Source organism: Dendrobates tinctorius, unplaced genomic scaffold, assembly GCF_039654945.1.
Source record: "Dendrobates tinctorius isolate UK_male_01 unplaced genomic scaffold, ASM3965494v1 ptg000254l, whole genome shotgun sequence".
Taxonomy (NCBI): domain Eukaryota; kingdom Metazoa; phylum Chordata; class Amphibia; order Anura; family Dendrobatidae; genus Dendrobates; species Dendrobates tinctorius.
In genome coordinates this window covers 4,296,464-4,308,625 of record NW_027361921.1, presented here as the reverse complement: position 1 = coordinate 4,308,625, position 12,162 = coordinate 4,296,464, and the positions used below count along the sequence as shown (strand labels likewise).

General features: G+C 37.5%; 4 non-coding genes across 4 annotated transcripts; 2 read left to right on the top strand and 2 right to left on the bottom strand.

Moving 5' to 3' along the window:
* The first annotated feature begins 3,829 nt into the window (after positions 1–3,829).
* Positions 3,830–3,903, top strand: TRNAT-AGU (transfer RNA threonine (anticodon AGU)). The gene has a single exon. It is a non-coding gene; the product is annotated as a tRNA-Thr (tRNA).
* Positions 3,904–7,109: 3,206 nt separating this feature from the next.
* Positions 7,110–7,191, bottom strand: TRNAS-GCU (transfer RNA serine (anticodon GCU)). Its single transcript has one exon. It is a non-coding gene; the product is annotated as a tRNA-Ser (tRNA).
* A 541-nt stretch (positions 7,192–7,732) lies between these two features.
* On the top strand, positions 7,733–7,806 carry TRNAT-AGU (transfer RNA threonine (anticodon AGU)). Its single transcript has one exon. It is a non-coding gene; the product is annotated as a tRNA-Thr (tRNA).
* Positions 7,807–9,002: 1,196 nt separating this feature from the next.
* Positions 9,003–9,084, bottom strand: TRNAS-GCU (transfer RNA serine (anticodon GCU)). The gene has a single exon. It is a non-coding gene; the product is annotated as a tRNA-Ser (tRNA).
* Positions 9,085–12,162: the final 3,078 nt, after the last annotated feature.

Here is a 12,162-nt window from a genome sequence, read left to right as displayed (position 1 = left end):
TGTTTTCATATCCTCACAAAGAAGCTTCCTATCTTAAAAATAGGTGTTTCACTTGCGACTGATAGTGCAATTGTGAGATTAAAAATCTCTTCTATCTAAGCGATATAAAGGAAGAAAGATGGCTTCAAGCATGACAATGTAAAACCAGTTGTTTTATTTTTGAAATGCCTCCTTTCTATGCATCTCTAATCCGTTTATCCAATGTATCTCACCTTTATGTCCTTTGGCTTAGTTGGTCAAAGAGCCTGTTTAGCAAACAGAAAATCTTGAATTTGAATGCCAGCAGTGCTATTCTTTCTTTATGTCAGTTTGGGGCTTCTTAACTCTCTAAGCAGGCTTTCTAATGTATCACACCTGTTTGTCCTTTGTCTTAGTTGGTCAAAGAGCCTGTTTAGTAAACAGAAAATCTTGAATTTGAATGCCAGCAGTCCTCTTCCTTCTTTATCTCAGTTTAGGGCTGTTTAACTCTCTAAGCAGGCTTTCTAATGTATCACACCTGTTTGTCCTTTGTCTTAGTTGGTCAAAGAGCCTATTTAGTAAATGGAAAATCTTGAATTTGAATGCCAGCAGTCCTTTTCCTTCTTTATCTCAGTTTAGGGCTGTTTAACTCTCTAAGCAGGCTTTTTAATGTTTCGCACCTGTTTGTCCTTTGGCTTAGTTGGTCAAAGAGCCTATTTAGTAAAAGGAAAATCTTGATTTTGAATGTCAGCAGTGCTTTCTATTCTTCATCTCATTTTGTGGGTTTTTACCCCCAAAAGAGGACTTTTACTCTTGTTTGTAATCAAATATTAATTTCCCACAGCCCTAATATAATGCAATTGAGAAAAAAAATTGTCTGCTGTTGAAACACTTTAAAAGGAATTAGAGGATATAATTTTCTTTACAGAATATAGGATGGCATCAAGCTTTACAAATTAAAACGAGTGGATTTACAGATCTGACTCTGCAAAGTTTGATAGCAGCACAGGAGTATTGTAAACTTTCATGCTTGAAGTGTCCACCACTTGGGTTAAAAATGAAAACCAAACCATTCAACACGAAAGAAGAAGCAGATTAATCCAACGAGGATGGGATTCGAACCCATGCATGCAGAGCACAATGGATTAGCAATGAATAACCACTCGGCCACCTCATCTACATAGCACCCGTGCGTTTAGGTGGGAAGATGTTGAGAGGGTTTTTACCAGTCAGTGTTTTTTCACTGAAGATTGTATGTTGGCTTTTGTCAGAGTTGCCTTATCTCGTCAACTACAGTGCCTGTTGTTTGAAGTTAGCTTGGGGAAAACTCTATCAGAAATGAACCAGTGCTGAGGTTTTTAATATCAATTAGTCATAATTTTTCCTCCTTTTGGTTTTGCCATGGCATTTCTTCAATCTGTCTATTCTGTGTCATAACTTGGAAGCAAAACAAGTCCCAAATTTCAGCTGTGCTAAAAGATGGCTCATTCAATTGCAAAACTTCAAAGCCTTTGTCCTCGATACAGCTTCTGTAAATTTGTCAGTCTTTTAAATGAATGCTCTTCAAAATTTACTTGTCTTCTTAAGTGTTATGACTGAGATTGAAATCTTACTCAATGTTTCTGCTCTACGTGGAATGGAACTCAAGCTCAATATTATTTTGCTGCGCTAACCAGTTGAATGTTCGATTGGTGCTTCAATCTTCCTTGGATTTCAAATGCATTCCGTCTTCTGAATCGAATCTGAAGTTCGAATCTCAGCAGTGCCTTGTTTTCATCTCCTCACAAAGAAGCTTCCTATCTTAAAAATAGGTGTTTCACTTGCGACTGATAGTGCAATTGTGAGATTAAAAATCTCTTCTATCTAAGAGATATAAAGGAAGAAAGATGGCTTCAAGCATGACAATGTAAAACCAGTTTATTTAGTTTTGAAATGCCTCCTCTCTATGCATCTCTAATCCGTTTATCCAATGTATCTCACCTTTATGTCCTTTGGCTTAGTTGGTCAAAGAGCCTGTTTAGCAAACAGAAAATCTTGAATTTGAATGCCAGCAGTGCTATTCTTTCTTTATGTCAGTTTGGGTCTTCTTAACTCTCTAAGCAGGCTTTCTAATGTATCACACCTGTTTGTCCTTTGTCTTAGTTGGTCAAAGAGCCTGTTTAGTAAACAGAAAATCTTGAATTTGAATGCCAGCAGTCCTCTTCCTTCTTTATCTCAGTTTAGGGCTGTTTAACTCTCTAAGCAGGCTTTCTAATGTATCACACCTGTTTGTCCTTTGTCTTACTTGGTCAAAGAGCCTATTTAGTAAATGGAAAATCTTGAATTTGAATGCCAGCAGTCCTTTTCCTTCTTTATCTCAGTTTAGGGCTGTTTAACTCTCTAAGCAGGCTTTTTAATGTTTCGCACCTGTTTGTCCTTTGGCTTAGTTGGTCAAAGAGCCTGTTTAGTAAACAGAAAATCTTGAATTTGAATGCCAGCTATTCTTTCTTTATGTCAGTTTGGGGCTTCTTAACTCTCTAAGCAGGCTTTCTAATGTATCACACCTATTTGTCCTTTGTCTTAGTTGGTCAAAGAGCCTGTTTAGTAAACAGAAAATCTTGAATTTGAATGCCAGCAGTCCTCTTCCTTCTTTATCTCAGTTTAGGGCTGTTTAACTCTCTAAGCAGGCTTTCTAATGTATCACACCTGTTTGTCCTTTGTCTTACTTGGTCAAAGAGCCTATTTAGTAAATGGAAAATCTTGAATTTGAATGCCAGCAGTCCTTTTCCTTCTTTATCTCAGTTTAGGGCTGTTTAACTCTCTAAGCAGGCTTTTTAATGTTTCGCACCTGTTTGTCCTTTGGCTTAGTTGGTCAAAGAGCCTATTTAGTAAAAGGAAAATCTTGATTTTGAATGTCAGCAGTACTTTCTATTCTTCATCTCATTTTGTGGGTTTTTACCCCAAAAAGAGGACTTTTACTCTTGTTTGTCATCAAATATTAATTTCCCACAGCCCTAATATAGTGCAATTGAGAAAAAAAATTCTCTGCTGTTGAAACACTTTAAAAGGAATTAGAGGATATAATTTTCTTTACAGAATATAGGATGGCATCAAGCTTTACAAATTAAAACGAGTGGATTTACAGATCTGACTCTGCAAAGTTTGATAGCAGCACAGGAGTATTGTAAACTTTCATGCTTGAAGTGTCCACCGCTTGGGTTAAAAATGAAAACCAAACCATTCAACATGAAAGAAGAAGCAGATTAAAACGACGAGGATGGGATTCGAACCCTTGCATGCAGAGCACAATGGATTAGCAGTCCATCACCTTAACCACTCGCCCACCTCGTCTACATAGGTGGGAAGATGTTGAGAGGGTTTTTACCAGTCAGTGTTTTTTCACTGAAGATTGTATGTTGGCTTTTGTCAGAGTTGCCTTATCTCGTCAACTACAGCGCCTGTTGTTTGAAGATAGCTTGGGGAAAACTCTATCAGAAATGAACCAGTGCTGAGGTTTTTAATATCAATTAGTCATAATTTTTCCTCCTTTTGGTTTTGCCATGGCATTTCTTCAATCTGTCTATTCTGTGTCATAACTTGAAAGCAAAACAAGTCCCAAATTTCAGCTGTGCTAAAAGATGGCTCATTCAATTGCAAAACTTCAAAGCCTTTGTCCTCGATACAGCTTCTGTAAATTTGTCAGTCTTTTAAATGAATGCTCTTCAAAATTTACTTGGCTTCTTAAGTGTTATGACTGAGATTGAAATCTTATTCCATGTTTCTGCTCTACGTGGAATGGAACTCAAGCTCAATATTATTTTGCTGCGCTAACCAGTTGAATGTTCGATTGGTGCTTCAATCTTCCTTGGATTTCAAATGCATTCCATCTTCTGGTGCTGTGGCTTAGTTGGTTAAAGCGCCTGTCTAGTAAACAGGAGAACCTGAGTTCGAATCTCAGCAGTGCCTTGTTTTCATATCCTCACAAAGAAGCTTCCTATCTTAAAAATAGGTGTTTCACTTGCGACTGGTAGTGCAATTGTGAGATTAAAAATCTCTTCTATCTAAGCGATATAAAGGAAGAAAGATGGCTTCAAGCATGACAATGTAAAACCAGTTGATTTATTTTTGAAATGCCTCCTTTCTATGCATCTCTAATCCGTTTATCCAATGTATCTCACCTTTATGTCCTTTGGCTTAGTTGGTCAAAGAGCCTGTTTAGCAAACAGAAAATCTTGAATTTGAATGCCAGCAGTGCTATTCTTTCTTTATGTCAGTTTGGGGCTTCTTAACTCTCTAAGCAGGCTTTCTAATGTATCACACCTGTTTGTCCTTTGTCTTAGTTGGTCAAAGAGCCTGTTTAGTAAACAGAAAATCTTGAATTTGAATGCCAGCAGTCCTCTTCCTTCTTTATCTCAGTTTAGGGCTGTTTAACTCTCTAAGCAGGCTTTCTAATGTATCACACCTGTTTGTCCTTTGTCTTAGTTGGTCAAAGAGCCTATTTAGTAAATGGAAAATCTTGAATTTGAATGCCAGCAGTCCTTTTCCTTCTTTATCTCAGTTTAGGGCTGTTTAACTCTCTAAGCAGGCTTTTTAATGTTTCGCACCTGTTTGTCCTTTGGCTTAGTTGGTCAAAGAGCCTATTTAGTAAAAGGAAAATCTTGATTTTGAATGTCAGCAGTGCTTTCTATTCTTCATCTCATTTTGTGGGTTTTTACCCCCAAAAGAGGACTTTTACTCTTGTTTGTAATCAAATATTAATTTCCCACAGCCCTAATATAATGCAATTGAGAAAAAAAATTGTCTGCTGTTGAAACACTTTAAAAGGAATTAGAGGATATAATTTTCTTTACAGAATATAGGATGGCATCAAGCTTTACAAATTAAAACGAGTGGATTTACAGATCTGACTCTGCAAAGTTTGATAGCAGCACAGGAGTATTGTAAACTTTCATGCTTGAAGTGTCCACCACTTGGGTTAAAAATGAAAACCAAACCATTCAACACGAAAGAAGAAGCAGATTAATCCAACGAGGATGGGATTCGAACCCATGCATGCAGAGCACAATGGATTAGCAATGGATAACCACTCGGCCACCTCATCTACATAGCACCCGTGCGTTTAGGTGGGAAGATGTTGAGAGGGTTTTTACCAGTCAGTGTTTTTTCACTGAAGATTGTATGTTGGCTTTTGTCAGAGTTGCCTTATCTCGTCAACTACAGTGCCTGTTGTTTGAAGTTAGCTTGGGGAAAACTCTATCAGAAATGAACCAGTGCTGAGGTTTTTAATATCAATTAGTCATAATTTTTCCTCCTTTTGGTTTTGCCATGGCATTTCTTCAATCTGTCTATTCTGTGTCATAACTTGGAAGCAAAACAAGTCCCAAATTTCAGCTGTGCTAAAAGATGGCTCATTCAATTGCAAAACTTCAAAGCCTTTGTCCTCGATACAGCTTCTGTAAATTTGTCAGTCTTTTAAATGAATGCTCTTCAAAATTTACTTGTCTTCTTAAGTGTTATGACTGAGATTGAAATCTTACTCCATGTTTCTGCTCTACGTGGAATGGAACTCAAGCTCAATATTATTTTGCTGCGCTAACCAGTTGAATGTTCGATTGGTGCTTCAATCTTCCTTGGATTTCAAATGCATTCCGTCTTCTGAATCGAATCTGAAGTTCGAATCTCAGCAGTGCCTTGTTTTCATCTCCTCACAAAGAAGCTTCCTATCTTAAAAATAGGTGTTTCACTTGCGACTGATAGTGCAATTGTGAGATTAAAAATCTCTTCTATCTAAGAGATATAAAGGAAGAAAGATGGCTTCAAGCATGACAATGTAAAACCAGTTTATTTAGTTTTGAAATGCCTCCTCTCTATGCATCTCTAATCCGTTTATCCAATGTATCTCACCTTTATGTCCTTTGGCTTAGTTGGTCAAAGAGCCTGTTTAGCAAACAGAAAATCTTGAATTTGAATGCCAGCAGTGCTATTCTTTCTTTATGTCAGTTTGGGTCTTCTTAACTCTCTAAGCAGGCTTTCTAATGTATCACACCTGTTTGTCCTTTGTCTTAGTTGGTCAAAGAGCCTGTTTAGTAAACAGAAAATCTTGAATTTGAATGCCAGCAGTCCTCTTCCTTCTTTATCTCAGTTTAGGGCTGTTTAACTCTCTAAGCAGGCTTTCTAATGTATCACACCTGTTTGTCCTTTGTCTTACTTGGTCAAAGAGCCTATTTAGTAAATGGAAAATCTTGAATTTGAATGCCAGCAGTCCTTTTCCTTCTTTATCTCAGTTTAGGGCTGTTTAACTCTCTAAGCAGGCTTTTTAATGTTTCGCACCTGTTTGTCCTTTGGCTTAGTTGGTCAAAGAGCCTGTTTAGTAAACAGAAAATCTTGAATTTGAATGCCAGCTATTCTTTCTTTATGTCAGTTTGGGGCTTCTTAACTCTCTAAGCAGGCTTTCTAATGTATCACACCTATTTGTCCTTTGTCTTAGTTGGTCAAAGAGCCTGTTTAGTAAACAGAAAATCTTGAATTTGAATGCCAGCAGTCCTCTTCCTTCTTTATCTCAGTTTAGGGCTGTTTAACTCTCTAAGCAGGCTTTCTAATGTATCACACCTGTTTGTCCTTTGTCTTACTTGGTCAAAGAGCCTATTTAGTAAATGGAAAATCTTGAATTTGAATGCCAGCAGTCCTTTTCCTTCTTTATCTCAGTTTAGGGCTGTTTAACTCTCTAAGCAGGCTTTTTAATGTTTCGCACCTGTTTGTCCTTTGGCTTAGTTGGTCAAAGAGCCTATTTAGTAAAAGGAAAATCTTGATTTTGAATGTCAGCAGTACTTTCTATTCTTCATCTCATTTTGTGGGTTTTTACCCCAAAAAGAGGACTTTTACTCTTGTTTGTCATCAAATATTAATTTCCCACAGCCCTAATATAGTGCAATTGAGAAAAAAAATTCTCTGCTGTTGAAACACTTTAAAAGGAATTAGAGGATATAATTTTCTTTACAGAATATAGGATGGCATCAAGCTTTACAAATTAAAACGAGTGGATTTACAGATCTGACTCTGCAAAGTTTGATAGCAGCACAGGAGTATTGTAAACTTTCATGCTTGAAGTGTCCACCGCTTGGGTTAAAAATGAAAACCAAACCATTCAACATGAAAGAAGAAGCAGATTAATACGACGAAGATGGGATTCGAACCCATGCATGCAGAGCACAATGGATTAGCAGTCCATCACCTTAACCACTCGGCCACCTCGTCTACATAGGTGGGAAGATGTTGAGAGGGTTTTTACCAGTCAGTGTTTTTTCACTGAAGATTGTATGTTGGCTTTTGTCAGAGTTGCCTTATCTCGTCAACTACAGTGCCTGTTGTTTGAAGTTAGCTTGGGGAAAACTCTATCAGAAATAAACCAGTGCTGAGGTTTTTAATATCAATTAGTCATAATTTTTCCTCCTTTTGGTTTTGCCATGGCATTTCTTCAATCTGTCTATTCTGTGTCATAACTTGGAAGCAAAACAAGTCCCAAATTTCAGCTGTGCTAAAAGATGGCTCATTCAATTGCAAAACTTCAAAGCCTTTGTCCTCGATACAGCTTCTGTAAATTTGTCAGTCTTTTAAATGAATGCTCTTCAAAATTTACTTGGCTTCTTAAGTGTTATGACTGAGATTGAAATCTTATTCCATGTTTCTGCTCTACGTGGAATGGAACTCAAGCTCAATATTATTTTGCTGCGCTAACCAGTTGAATGTTCGATTGGTGCTTCAATCTTCCTTTGATTTCAAGTGCATGCCATCTTCTGGTACTGTGGCTTAGTTGGTTAAAGCGCCTGTCTAGTAAACAGGAGATCCTGAGTTCAAATCTCAGCAGTGCCTTGTTTTCATCTCCTCACAAAGAAGCTTCCTATCTTAAAAATAGGTGTTTTACTTGCGACTGATAGTGCAATTGTGAGATTAAAAATCTCTTCTACCTAAGAGATATAAAGGAAGAAAGATGGCTTCAAGCATGACAATGTAAAACCAGTTCATTTAGTTTTGAAATGCATCCTTTCTATGCATCTCTAATCCGTTTATCCAATGTATCTCACCTTTATGTCCTTTGGCTTAGTTGGTCAAAGAGCCTGTTTAGTAAACAGAAAATCTTGAATTTGAATGCCAGCTATTCTTTCTTTATGTCAGTTTGTGGCTTCTTAACTCTCTAAGCAGGCTTTCTAATATATCACACCTATTTGTCCTTTGTCTTAGTTGGTCAAAGAGCCTGTTTAGTAAACAGAAAATCTTGAATTTGAATGCCAGCAGTGCTATTCTTTCTTTATGTCAGTTTGGGGCTTCTTAACTCTCTAAGCAGGCTTTCTAATGTATCACACCTGTTTGTCCTTTGTCTTAGTTGGTCAAAGAGCCTGTTTAGTAAACAGAAAATCTTGAATTTGAATGCCAGCAGTCCTCTTCCTTCTTTATCTCAGTTTAGGGCTGTTTAACTCTCTAAGCAGGCTTTCTAATGTATCACACCTGTTTGTCCTTTGTCTTACTTGGTCAAAGAGCCTATTTAGTAAATGGAAAATCTTGAATTTGAATGCCAGCAGTCCTTTTCCTTCTTTATCTCAGTTTAGGGCTGTTTAACTCTCTAAGCAGGCTTTTTAATGTTTCGCACCTGTTTGTCCTTTGGCTTAGTTGGTCAAAGAGCCTATTTAGTAAAAGGAAAATCTTGATTTTGAATGTCAGCAGTACTTTCTATTCTTCATCTCATTTTGTGGGTTTTTACCCCAAAAAGAGGACTTTTACTCTTGTTTGTCATCAAATATTAATTTCCCACAGCCCTAATATAGTGCAATTGAGAAAAAAAATTCTCTGCTGTTGAAACACTTTAAAAGGAATTAGAGGATATAATTTTCTTTACAGAATATAGGATGGCATCAAGCTTTACAAATTAAAACGAGTGGCTTTACAGATCTGACTCTGCAAAGTTTGATAGCAGCACAGGAGTATTGTAAACTTTCATGCTTGAAGTGTCCACCGCTTGGGTTAAAAATGAAAACCAAACCATTCAACCTGAAAGAAGAAGCAGATTAATACGACGAGGATGGGATTCGAACCCATGCATGCAGAGCACAATGGATTAGCAGTCCATCACCTTAACCACTCGGCCACCTCGTCTACATAGCGCCCGTGCGTTTAGGTGGGAAGATGTTGAGAGGGTTTTTACCAGTCAGTGTTTTTTCACTGAAGATTGTATGTTGGCTTTTGTCAGAGTTGCCTTATCTCGTCAACTACAGTGCCTGTTGTTTGAAGTTAGCTTGGGGAAAACTCTATCAGAAATGAACCAGTGCTGAGGTTTTTAATATCAATTAGTCATAATTTTTCCTCCTTTTGGTTTTGCCATGGCATTTCTTCAATCTGTCTATTCTGTGTCATAACTTGGAAGCAAAACAAGTCCCAAATTTCAGCTGTGCTAAAAGATGGCTCATTCAATTGCAAAACTTCAAAGCCTTTGTCCTCGATACAGCTTCTGTAAATTTGTCAGTCTTTTAAATGAATGCTCTTCAAAATTTACTTGGCTTCTTAAGTGTTATGACTGAGATTGAAATCTTATTCCATGTTTCTGCTCTACGTGGAATGGAACTCAAGCTCAATATTATTTTGCTGCGCTAACCAGTTGAATGTTCGATTGGTGCTTCAATCTTCCTTTGATTTCAAGTGCATGCCATCTTCTGGTGCTGTGGCTTAGTTGGTTAAAGCGCCTGTCTAGTAAACAGGAGATCCTGAGTTCGAAGTGCCTTGTTTTCATCTCCTCACAAAGAAGCTTCCTATCTTAAAAATAGGTGTTTCACTTGCGACTGATAGTGCAATTGTGAGATTAAAAATCTCTTCTACCTAAGAGATATAAAGGAAGAAAGATGGCTTCAAGCATGACAATGTAAAACCAGTTGATTTATTTTTGAAATGCCTCCTTTCTATGCATCTCTAATCCGTTTATCCAATGTATCTCACCTTTATGTCCTTTGGCTTAGTTGGTCAAAGAGCCTGTTTAGCAAACAGAAAATCTTGAATTTGAATGCCAGCAGTGCTATTCTTTCTTTATGTCAGTTTGGGGCTTCTTAACTCTCTAAGCAGGCTTTCTAATGTATCACACCTGTTTGTCCTTTGTCTTAGTTGGTCAAAGAGCCTGTTTAGTAAACAGAAAATCTTGAATTTGAATGCCAGCAGTCCTCTTCCTTCTTTATCTCAGTTTAGGGCTGTTTAACTCTCTAAGCAGGCTTTCTAATGTATCACACCTGTTTGTCCTTTGTCTTAGTTGGTCAAAGAGCCTATTTAGTAAATGGAAAATCTTGAATTTGAATGCCAGCAGTCCTTTTCCTTCTTTATCTCAGTTTAGGGCTGTTTAACTCTCTAAGCAGGCTTTTTAATGTTTCGCACCTGTTTGTCCTTTGGCTTAGTTGGTCAAAGAGCCTATTTAGTAAAAGGAAAATCTTGAATTTGAATGCCAGCAGTCCTCTTCCTTCTTTATCTCAGTTTAGGGCTGTTTAACTCTCTAAGCAGGCTTTCTAATGTATCACACCTGTTTGTCCTTTGTCTTAGTTGGTCAAAGAGCCTATTTAGTAAATGGAAAATCTTGAATTTGAATGCCAGCAGTCCTTTTCCTTCTTTATCTCAGTTTAGGGCTGTTTAACTCTCTAAGCAGGCTTTTTAATGTTTCGCACCTGTTTGTCCTTTGGCTTAGTTGGTCAAAGAGCCTATTTAGTAAAAAGAAAAACTTGATTTTGAATGTCAGCAGTGCTTTCTATTCTTCATCTCATTTTGTGGGTTTTTACCCCAAAAAGAGGACTTTTACTCTTGTTTGTCATCAAATATTAATTTCCCACAGCCCTAATATAGTGCAATTGAGAAAAAAATTGTCTGCTGTTGAAACACTTTAAAAGGAATTAGAGGATATAATTTTCTTTACAGAATATAGGATGGCATCAAGCTTTACAAATTAAAAGCAGTGGATTTACAGATCTGACTCTGCAAAGTTTGATAGCAGCACAGGAGTATTGTAAACTTTCATGCTTGAAGTGTCCACGAGGATGGGATTCGAACCCATGCATGCAGAGCACAATGGATTAGCAGTCCATCGCCTTAACCACTCGGCCACCTCGTCAACATAGCGCCTGTGCGTTTAGGTGGGAAGATGTTGAGAGGGTTTTTACCAGTCAGTGTTTTTTCACTGAAGATTGTATGTTGGCTTTTGTCAGAGTTGCCTTATCTCGTCAACTACAGTGCCTGTTGTTTGAAGTTAGCTTGGGGAAAACTCTATCAGAAATGAACCAGTGCTGAGGTTTTTAATATCAATTAGTCATAATTTTTCCTCCTTTTGGTTTTGCCATGGCATTTCTTCAATCTGTCTATTCTGTGTCATAACTTGGAAGCAAAACAAGTCCCAAATTTCAGCTGTGCTAAAAGATGGCTCATTCAATTGCAAAACTTCAAAGCCTTTGTCCTCGATACAGCTTCTGTAAATTTGTCAGTCTTTTAAATGAATGCTCTTCAAAATTTACTTGGCTTCTTAAGTGTTATGACTGAGATTGAAATCTTATTCCATGTTTCTGGTCTACTTGGAATGGAACTCAAGCTCAATATTGTTTTGCTGCGCTAACCAGTTGAATGTTCGATTGGTGCTTCAATCTTCCTTGGATTTCAAATACATGCCATCTTCTGGTGCTGTGGCTTAGTTGGTTAAAGCGCCTGTCAAGTAAACAGGAGATCCTGAGTTCGAATCTCAGCTGTGCCTTGTTTTCGTCTCCTCACAAAGAAGCTTCCTATCTTAAAAATAGGTGTTTCACTTGCTACTGATAGTGGAATTATGAGATTAAAAGTCTCTTCTATCTACGAGATATAAAGGAAGAAAGATGGTTTCAAGCGTGACAATGTTAAACCAGTTGATTTAGTTTTGAAATGCCTCCTTTCTATGCATCTCTAATCCGTTTATCCAATGTATCTCACCTTTATGTCCTTTGGCTTAGTTGGTCAAAGAGCCTGTTTAGTAAACAGAAAATCTTGAATTTGAATGCCAGCAGTGCTATTCTTTCTTTATGTCAGTTTGGGGCTTCTTAACTCTCTAAGCAGGCTTTCTAATGTATCACACCTGTTTGTCCTTTGTCTTAGTTGGTCAAAGAGCCTGTTTAGTAAACAGAAAATCTTGAATTTGAATGCCAGCAGTCCTCTTCCTTCTTTATCTCAGTTTAGGGCTGTTTA